Raw genomic sequence first — 11,827 nt, forward strand, 5'->3', positions numbered from 1 at the left:
AATATACTAAATATAGCTTTATATTTAGCTACTCTTATAGAAATACTATTACTAGTAATATTATAATACTATTACTCTTACTATTATATATAATTACTCTACTACTTATATATAAATATCTATACTAATATAATACTTAACTAATATATTATACACGCTTTAGTATTACTTAAGTAATATAAAAGTATATCTCTAGACTATTTTATACCTCTAGCTTCTTTATAAACTTAGTTTTAGTACTTTTTAGCTTTTTACTACTTCTACTTACTTTTTTAGATAATAATTTTAGTAGTTTTTTCTATTCTACTATAAAGGTATTCTTTATATTATTTATATTATCTATCTTTTATTAGTCTATACTACGTAGCTATATATATATATATATATACTATATATCTACTTATCTCTTTATATTCTTAAAAAGCTACTTAAATAGCTTAAGTACTACTTTTAACTCTAGCTTTAATACGCTAGTTATAGTCTTATTCTTTTTACTAACTCTAGTAGCTTTTTTATATACTACTATCTTTTTATTAAAAGACTTAAAGTCTACTTTATTTATAATCTTATTTAGATATACTTTTAATACTATTTATTATTAGCTATACATATATATATATACGTATATATACTATAAAAATACTTACTAGTTATAACTAGACTAAGAATAGAAGAGAGTGTTATTTTATTATACTTATAGTTTATTATACTTATAGCTTATTTAATACTTTTAAATATTTAGAGTTTTTATAAATATTTAAGAATACTTTTTTTATCTTAAAGTTTTTATAAATAATATATACTTTTTTACTACTACTCTTTTATAACTAGACTACTTTCTTAGCTTTTACTTTTTAAGCTCTTTCTTCTACTTTAGCTTTTTAGCTACTACGCTTTAGAATATAACTTAAATTAATTTAAAATACCTATTATATTTTAGCTACTTAACTTATACTTACTATAATTATACTTTTTATTTTATCTATAGCTACTATAATTATACTTACTACTTCTTTTTAGTCTATTAGAAAAGCTTTAATAGATTTATTATACTAATTAATATATAAAAGATTCTATTATATTATAGTTATAGTAGCTATAGTAGCTAAGAGTAGAATAAGTAGTATAAATACTATTAGAAGAGAATATATTAAAGCTATATAGGTAGTAAAGAAGTTTATAAGTAAGCTTATATTTTAGTAAGTTATATATCTTAGATATATATAAGACTAGTTTAAAACTTTTACTATTACTTTATTAAACTTCTAAACTTACTTTTAGTTTATTAGTATACTATATAAAAGCTTAGTTAATATAGTACTACTAATAAATCTATTTCTATTACTTTATCTATCTCTAAATATATAGAACGTAAAAGTAAGTCTATAAGATCTCTAGAGGTAAAACTAGCTAAGCCTTAGAAAGCTTTAAGAATAGTATTATATAAACTTCTATTAAAGTTAGAGAGTAGTTATAATTATCTAATTATAGATACGTAATTACTTAGCTCTTAGGTATATAGCTAAAGATTTTATTCTAACTTTCTTTTATAGTATAATAATTATAATATACTTAATTATCTCTAATTATTAATTATCTTTAGCTCTAATAGTTATAAGTCTAGCTACTTAATTATAGAACTAATTTCTACTATATATTAAAGCTTACTAAAAAATAGATTAATTAATCTTATTTCTACTCTACTCTCTCTAAATATTCTATAATTAGAACCTCTTCTATATAATTACTTACTTACTATCTACCTTTTTATATTACTATATTAATTCTATACTCTAACTTTATAGATATAAGTAATTATAATATAGCTATTATAGCTATAAGTATACTTTTTAAGAAGTAATCTAACTAAAATACTTAGTTTACACTTTTTAAGTAATACTATAATAAAAAGAGTATCTAGAAAGAAATTAATTCTAATCTTCTAGATATTAAATATATAGATACTTAGAAGTTTAAGTTCTTTAACTTTTTAGTTCTAAAGCCTATAGCTCTAGCTTCTCTTTCTATAAAGCTAACTAAGAATTAAAAAAATAAGTATAATAAAGCTATTTATAAGTATAATACTTTTTTATAAAATTATAACTATAAAACTAAAAATAGTTCTATATTTATAGTCTACTAGAACTATAAGTCTAAGTAGTAGTTAAAAAAGAGTAAAAAGATTAATAATATTAAAAACTAGATTATACGTACTATTATATCTAATTACTTATTACTTATAACTATAAGTAATAATAAAAGAATAGTCTAGTTTTTTATAAAGACTTTTAAGACTATACTTACTTTTACTAATTAAACTATATAGTATATAGTTTATATAAAGTATTATACTTATCTTAAGAAAATTTAAAAAAATACTACTAAGAAGTAGTTTACTAACTAGTTAATACTTTACTAAAAAGTAAAGATCTTTAAGCTCTTAGAAGTTAAAGAACTTTTTATAATTACTAACTTTCTTACTATAATTAAGAAGTTTAATTCTAAGTAGAATATAGCTTTTAAAGTCTTAGTATAGAATATCTAGTAATCTAAAAATCTACTACCTTAAAGTCTTTCTATATTAAATATAAACTATAGAAAATAGATTATATAAAGCTAAGGTATACTTTTTATATTAGTAGCTTAATATATAAGTAAGATTAGAAAGAAAAAGTAGACTAAAGAGTAACTAGTGTATTATCTACTATTACGCGTACTATATAGAGGTTAATAAGATTATAATAGAATAATTAAATCTAAATTTTATATAATCTCTTTTATCTATAATTACTTTATATTATCTTATATATTAGTAAGAGCTATAAAAAGTATTCTATATATTAAATTTTAATAGCGTTTTATTCTAGTAGAAACTCTATAGTGTATATAGCTAGTAGAAGTAAAACTAGCTAGATCTACACCTATTATATAAATACAAGAAGTAGGTAGATAGATTTCTCTTTATACTTAATATACTAATATATATATTAGATAAAGGTTATATATATACTCTACTACTATCTAATATATCTAGTATAGCTTAGTTATATAGCCTTATAATTAGATAAATATCTTTATAACTTAGTAGTAAAGTATTTATATTATTTACTATATCTAATATTATCTAGAGTAATATTCTTTATAACTACTAGTAAATCTAGACCTAAATAACTAGCTCTACGTAGTAGAAAATAGCTAAGAAACTTATTAAAAAACTTATAGGTTATAAGAATAAGACTACTAAATATATATACTTTATACTTATTTTTTATATTCTATATATAAGCTAATTCTCTTTAGTTATATAATATATACTCTAAACTAAAGCTAAACTACTATATACTAAATAAGATAAAAATAAAAGATAAAAAAAACGTTATAACTCTAATATAGATTATTATACTAAAAGAGAGCCTATAGAATAATAAGAGAAAAAAGTAATATAAAAATATAGTTACTTAAATAAGCGCTTTCTAGAATATCTATCTTAGTTTTCTCTAAGTTCTTAGAGAGAAATTTAATAGAAAACTATCTAACTAAATTAAAAAAAAGAAAATATATAGAATCTTACTAAATAAAAAAAGTATAAAATAGCTATAAAATATACGTATTTATATTTAAGTATTAAAATAAGCTATAAATATAGGTTATAGAACGCCTAGCTAGTAATTATAGGCTTACTATACCTATATAATAAGAAATTACTACTATATAAATAGATAGTTAAGGTATCTAAATATATAATAGATAATTAGAATTATAGTTTATTACTTTATAAGATTTTAGATTAGCGTTTAATTTATATAAACTAATACTTTTATCTAAAGAAATACTACTAGCTATTTAATATATTTTCTATTAAAGCTTTTATAATTAAATATTATATTCTTATTATTATTACTAATAGTCTTTAAAGATAACTTAGAGAGATAATTCTAAAGTATAATAAAGTAGCTAAGAAAGTAGCTAAGAATATAGCTAAGAAAGTAGCTAAAAAAGTAGCTAAAAAAGCTTTATATAAAGAGAATAAAATTAAGAATAAAAAAGCCTTTAAGAAAGAAGCTAATAAGTTTAAAAAAGCTAAGAAAAAGAGTACCTTAAAGAAATCTAGTAGTAGATTCTAGCTAGATAATAAGAAAGAGATAGAAATATCTATATAGATACTAGATAACGTTAAGTGTAAAAAGATAATAAAGTTACTTACTATACTTCTTAAATTTTATAGTAAGTTTATTAAATTAATTTATAGAAATAAAAGATTAATATAAAATAGATATCTTAAGTAAAGAGTAGAAGATTTACTTATAATATAAAAAGTAAAGAAGATAGATACTATATAAGATAGTATAGACTAGTTTATAGTCTTTTCTAGTACTTTAAAGCTATATTATTCTATCTAGTACTACTTAAGAAACTATTTACTAAATTTAGTTTATTTTCTTTTACTTTTAATATAATACTATATTTCTTTTATTCTTACTATCTAGTACTTTTTCTCTAGTATCTAATTAGCGTATATTTAGATATAAATATTAAGATACTAGAAGATTTATTACTAACTCTAATATCTCTAGAAGTTAATCTAGAAGTATTTATTTAGTCTAGAGTAGTTTAGATAAGTAGCTCTTAGTAGCGCTATACTTATACTTATATATATAGTATAAAGCCTAACTTTAATAATAATTTATCTTATTCTAGAGATAAGATTAATTAAGAGTATTACACTTATCTAAAAGACTTTAAAACTCTATCTAGAGATTATTAAAATCTAAATAAAGGCTTAATATCTTATTCTAGAAGCTTTTAATAGCTAACTAAAGCTTACTTACTTCTTTTTAAAAGTAAATAACTTTAGTCTAAAAACTACTAATTTTCTCTTCTAAACGCTTTAAAATATTTTAGATCTACTTTTTTACTTTCTTTTAATTTTACTTTTATATCTTATATAGATATACTACTAATTTAATAAAATAGTATATATCTTACGTGTAGTATTTTCTTTATCTTATAAGCTCTACTACTAATTTAAAAAGATTTTTATTCTTATAGATAAGAGCTTAGTTCTTTATAATTTCTTTATCTAGTAATATCTATATAATATCTAGTAGATCTTTTTTATTTATATTAATCTTCTTTACTTTTATAAAATCTACTTTAATTATACTATTATATAGCTTATTAGAAGTAGAAGATATACGCTTAATTTTCTTTTAAACTAGATATACTAAGAATACTTTTATATATCTAGTCTTTAAGTTTACTAGTTCTTCTTCTTTTTTATTTTCTTTTCTAGTACTCTTACTATTCTCTAAAGTAAAATTACTTTTCTCTTTAGCTAGTAGTTACTTCTTACTTAGTACTACTCTTTTAGGTTGCTTTTTTTACGTAACTACTAATTATTAAACTTTTAGTTCTTTTTCTTTTTTTCTATTTTCTTTTCTAGTACTTTTACTATTTTCTAAAGTAAAATTACTTTTCTCTTTAGCTAGTAGTTACTTCTTACTTAGTACTACTCTTTTAGATCTCTCTTTTTACGTAACTACTAATTATTAAGCTTTTAACTAGTTTAATTTATACTTACTATTAACTCTATTATCTATAATATATTTAAAATCTTTATATATCTTTTCTACTATTAAGTAAGTATTACTAGAATTCTCTTCTAGAAGCTCTAGATATATATAATCTTTTCTAGACTATAGCTTACTTTTACTACTAACTTAGTATAAGTTAGCTAGCTAATTCTTAAGTATCTTTTATAAAGTTTTCTAGATTTTTATACTAAATAGGTTTTTATAAAAAGAATATAGCGCTAGAAAAACTACTAAAGTACTAGTAAATTAGAATATATAGATATTAAGATAGAAAGATAAACTTATTTTTATTTAGACTAGATACTATATATACTATATATTTATATTTACTCTTTAAAGCTACTAGCTATTTACTTATTTACTTCTCTATCTATAAAGCTAGCTACTACTAGTACTATTAAGCTAAGATTATATATTAAAGATAATTACTTATATAAAGTAACTAAAGCTACCTAAATTACTCTATCTATTCTACTTAGTATTAAAATATAAACTTATAAAAAGATATAGCTAACTTATAAGAAATCTAACTTTACTTATAGTACTATACTAGTGTATAAGGTATTCTTATATAAATTAGATCTTTAACAACCTAAGAATTACCTAGAAAAGAAATATCTTTTAATAAGAGCTCTTTAGAATTATTTTTATTATCTACTATCTTATCTTTTACTTATGCTTTTTAGTATTAGACTTTTATATAATACTTTAGATAATAGAATCTCTCTATAATAAAACTCTTTTCTACTAAACTAATATTTATATACTTTCTTACTTATACTAATTACTTTACGTTCTTATAGTAATACATCTTTATACTCTCTAATACTTATATAAATAGTAAAGCTTATAGAGATATATTCTACTATATAGTATAAGAAGTAGTTAGTATACGTTAATATAACGTATACAGCAATAATAACTATAATAAACATAATAAGTATAGACTTAGCTCTTTTCTTTAGGTTAGCTAGAACTATAATAGTAGTTATATTTAGACTAACTATGTTCTTACTACTAAGTAATATTAGATAAGATAATTACGTAGATAAGATAACTACTTAGAAACACTAGAAAATAGTAATTTAACTAATACCTAGAATAGTAATATTAAAAGTATAATAAAATACTAAGCTAACTAGATTAACATAACACTATAATAGTATATTTAGAATATATACTAGTATAGAACTATAGTTTAATAAAACTAATAACCTAATAGAGTATTATAGTAAGTAAAATGCTAAGCTATACTAACTATAAAGATATTTAGAAAGTATTCTCTACTATTAGGTAGAAAGTATTAAACACTATTAAGTATTTAAAACTTATCTTTTAATTATATAATCTCTATAGTATAATATCTATTTAGTATTTAAGCTATTAAGTAAAAAAGTATTAGCTTTTTTATAAGTTATTTAAAACTATAATAACTACTAAAGAAATAAAAGAAGTGTAAGACGTTAAAAGATCTAGTAATTCTCTTTTCTAAGTATTTATCTACTACTTCTTTAACTACTTTAATACTAAAGATACTAACCTTTAGAGCTATCTCTAAAGTAGAGAGTATATTATTATTTATAATAGTAACTAATAGTATAGTTTTTATAGTTTACTTTAGATATACTACTCTAGTCTTTACTAGTAATAATATTACTAAGTTTCTTAAAGACTATAACTAATAAGCTAATAATAGAAGTCTCTCTAATAAGATAAGAGTCTTTATTCTTCTAGATTATATTAGTAATAAGAATTACTCTATTACTTATATTATTAAGCTTTTTACTAGTTATAAAAAGAAGAACTAAGCTAAGCTTAAGGTAAATATAAAGAAATACTAAGTAGATAAAAATACTACTATTAAGATAAATAAGTACTTATACTTATAAGCTTTTATCTATAAGTATATAAATAATCTACTTAGTCTTACTAAGTATTATACTTACTTCTACGTAATAGTAAAAGCCTATATTACTAATAAGTAAGTTCTATAGAAAAAACTTAGCTTTCTTTTCTACTATAGACTTCTAAAGTATAATAAGTAGATAGTTACTTTTATAATACTTAATACTTCTAAAGATAATAATTAGATAAAGTACTATATAGATAAGATCTATACCTTTCTTAAGAAATACTATAGAAAGAATAACACTATTAATAATATATATACTTAGAAACGTAGTAGTATAGATACTAAGATAAGATATATTATACTTACTAATAAGCGCGCTATTTTTAACTTAGAAAAGGTAAAGAGTATTATTACTAATCTTAAGAAGTAATATAAAAAGTAAGAATCTCTACTTTCTTCTAATATAGATTCTAAAGTAAAATAACTTATAACTTTACTAAATAGACTAAGGCTTAACGTAGATATAGTTTATTTCTTTATAGCCTACTTATTAGTTACTCTAATCTTTAAGAATCTCTATAATACTTTATACTTTATAAGCTATATAACTAAGAAAGAGCTCTTTATTAAAAGAAATAATAGTTTTTTTATTACTAAAGTACTAAGAAATATAGCTTCTAAGAGAAAAACTATTTAGTATAGAAAGACTAAGTATACTAATACTTACTATATATATAATAAGAAGAGTTATAAGATTACTAATTATAAACTCTATAATAACCTCTATAACCTAGATTAGATTAGTTACTATTAGAATAGTAAGCGTAAGTAAAAAACGTACTATTTTAGCCTACTTTATAATTATCTTAACTAAATCTCTAGTACTTCTCTATTAATCTATAAGCTTAAATAGCTTAAGTCTAAGATTAAAGAGTATTTTAACATTACTAATAATATAATAGAATAGTCTATATCTAGTGTTCTTTTTAAGAAGTTTAAAGAAAACTCTTACTCTAAGTATATTCTTAAGTAATTAAACTTAGCTAATATAATTACTTACTTAGACTATTGCGTTAGTTATAAAGACGCTTAATAGTAGTTTATCTAGTTTTAGAAAGATATTAAGTACTCTAAGAAAGCCTAGCTACTTAATAATATTAATTTTAATAGTATTATTATTAGTAGTAAGAACACTACGTTTCTTTATAGCGCTAAAGGTAATACTATTAAATACTTAAATAAGAGTATTCTTAGTAACTCTAATTAAGTTTATAATAGCTATATTAAGAAAAGAGATAAACTCTCTAAGTAATTATAAAGCTTTTAGCTATTACCTAAAAAGAATATAATTAAATAGATTTCTAACTTATAAACGTTAGATACTACTATAATACTAGAAAATAGTTAGTTAGAATAGCTATTTCTTTTATAAGCTTTTAACATACTATTTATAGTTATATATCTACCTACTAATATCTATATTAATAATAGTATATTAGCTAATTCTAGGTATTTATTATAAGGCTATAAGAAGAAGATAGTTAAGTTCTTAGACGCTCTTTCTAACCTAGAACTTAAGAAGCTTATTAAAGAATAGCCTAATTATATTATAATAGCACTTCTAAGTTAGAAAGTATAAGAAGTAATAGTTTCTAATTTAATTAGTTAGAATAATATTACTAATTAATTACGCAATCTTTTAAAGAAAAATAGTATTAGTATAAATAGTATTAGAATAGTAAATAGCTTTAAGGCTAGCTATAGTATAGATTTTAGGTAGACTCTATTTTTACCTAAAATCTATACGCTCTTCTACGCATCTACGCTTTACTATTATAACTTCTATAGATACTTATTATAACTTCTACTAACTATATAGTTATATTAATATAATACTAATACCTTTTATAATACTATTAATATATACTACTTAAATACGTAAACTTAATATAAAGTTACTAGTTATAGTAACTTATAGAGTAATACTTTTAACTATATACTTACTAAGATAGTATATAGAGTATAGAAACGCGCTAGACGCGCGTTTATCTAGATAAACCTACTAGAGGTCTAGATTTATATTTATAGTAATTCTATTAAATATCTTATTAATATAAGCGCGTAGATAAATATTCTTTACTTTAGCGTAGCGCGCGCGCTAAAGATACTATATAAATACTAGATATAGAAGCTTAGTAATCTACTATAAGAGGTAACTTCTACTAATAGTAGCTATAAGCTATTTATTAGTACTACATTTAACGTTTCTATACGCATTAGTACTATAGTTATTTATACTATCTTCTATATTATTATAAACTTTATACGCTTAGCTATACTTAGAGAACTATAGTATATAGTGTTATATATTAAAATATAATATAACGTATTTAGTAGAGTATAATATTATATTTAGTCTAAGAATAGAACTAAGTTAGTTTTTTTTATTACCTTAGACCTTAAGTCTATATACCTATTCTCTACTATAAATTATAAGTAAAAGAATAAGAATAATAATACTATAGAATACGTATAAGTTAGCACTATAACTAACTATACTTTAGAGCTACTATAAGATTCTTCTATAGTTTAGTATCTATACTAAGAGGCGTAGTGTAATCTAATATATAGTTTTAGATAATATAATATACTATTTCTAGTAAGTATCTAATAAATATAAAGAAAGTAGATACGCTCTCTCTTTAATAATAGCGTAAAAGTACCTTAGATAGATAAAAATACTAAGCTAATTATTCTATATAAATAGAAGCTTACTAAGTATACTATTATATATAAGATTAACTATAAGAAGATGCTTAATTACGCGCGTAGAACTTATTAGTAACTAAAGGTTACTACTTTATATAAGACTATAGATAAGAAGATTTAACCTATTAATATTTCTTAAGTAGATAAGCTAATAGAGTTTAGATAGAAAAACTAGAAGAAATAAGCTATTTAGTATTAATAGCTTTATCTATCTATTTATAAACTAGACCTAGAACTATATAATAATATATTTAAACTATAATACGCTATATTTCTATAAGAAACTTGCCTTATACCTAAGAGACTAGCTAATCTTTATATTAGATTATAAGTTACGCAAGAAGAAAGAGATCTTTTTATTTAGATACTTTATAATAGAAAAGTAGCTTTATTATAGAAATTTACTAAATCTAGTAGAATATACTCTAATATATACCTACTATATAAGATCTATATAGTTAAATATAAAGCTTAGTAAGCGTAAGGCTTTACTATTTCTAAGAAGCTTAAGTAGATTATAGTTAATATAGCTAATACTTACCTTAATAAAGGTACCTAGAAACGCTATAATAGTTAGTATTATAACTTATAGTACCTAGTTTCTAAGAAGAATAAAAAAGCTTAATAGATCTCTAATATATAAAAGATTAATACTATTAGTATATATAATATAAACTTACTACTAATAGTAGATAAGTTCTCTAAACGCTTTACTAGATATCTTATTAACTCTTTTATAGATCTCTATTTTAGTTATAATTAAATTACTCTTTACACTATAAGCTAGAACATAATAGCCTTTTAGATACTAGTTAGTTTTTTTTATTTATATACTATAGTTATAGAAGTAACTAACTTAGTTATAGTATTCTAGCGTATTATAATAAAGATTCTTAAAAACTATTAGCTAAATACTATAGTGTTTATTAATAATATTACTTATAAAGATTCTAAGATAGACTATAGTAGTAAGATAGCTATACTTAGTGTTTATTGCTACATTTATAAATATATTCTCTAACTTAACTACGTTCTTATAGACGTTAAGCGTGTAGAAGAGATAGTATCTAGTAAGAAATACTACTTTCTTATAGAGCGCCTAAAGATTATTAGCTATAAGATTAGCTCTAAAGAACGCTATTCTAATAGTAAGAAGATCTAGAAGCTTTTAGACTAGCTATCTTACTATAATATATATAATATTTACTTATTTCTTAGGCTATATATCTACTACTATATCTAGGTAAAAGAATTTACTACTATTACTAAGCCTCTCTTCTATTTTCTTTGTAGAGATATAAAGTATAAGTAGAGCCTAGATTAGAATTAAGTAATATACTTACTTAAGTATGCTATATACTTAGCACTAGTACTAGTAAGCCTTAACTACTTAGATATATTAAAGTATAAGATCTTTCTTATAACTAACGCTAGTTAGAATAAAGAAAAAGCTTATCTTAAATAGCTATAAGCTAATAGTAGACGCTACTCTATTTAATTTAAAAGTATACTCTAGTTAGTAAGAGAATATCTTTAGTATTCTACTAAGTTAGAATATAAGATAGTACTATAAACTTTAAAGAAATTTTATATATACCTATATAGTATATAT

This window comes from Alternaria metachromatica (assembly GCF_023757995.1).
Source record: "Alternaria metachromatica strain BMP 0045 chromosome Unknown scaffold_3, whole genome shotgun sequence".
In the NCBI taxonomy this organism is placed as follows: Eukaryota; Fungi; Ascomycota; class Dothideomycetes; order Pleosporales; family Pleosporaceae; genus Alternaria; species Alternaria metachromatica.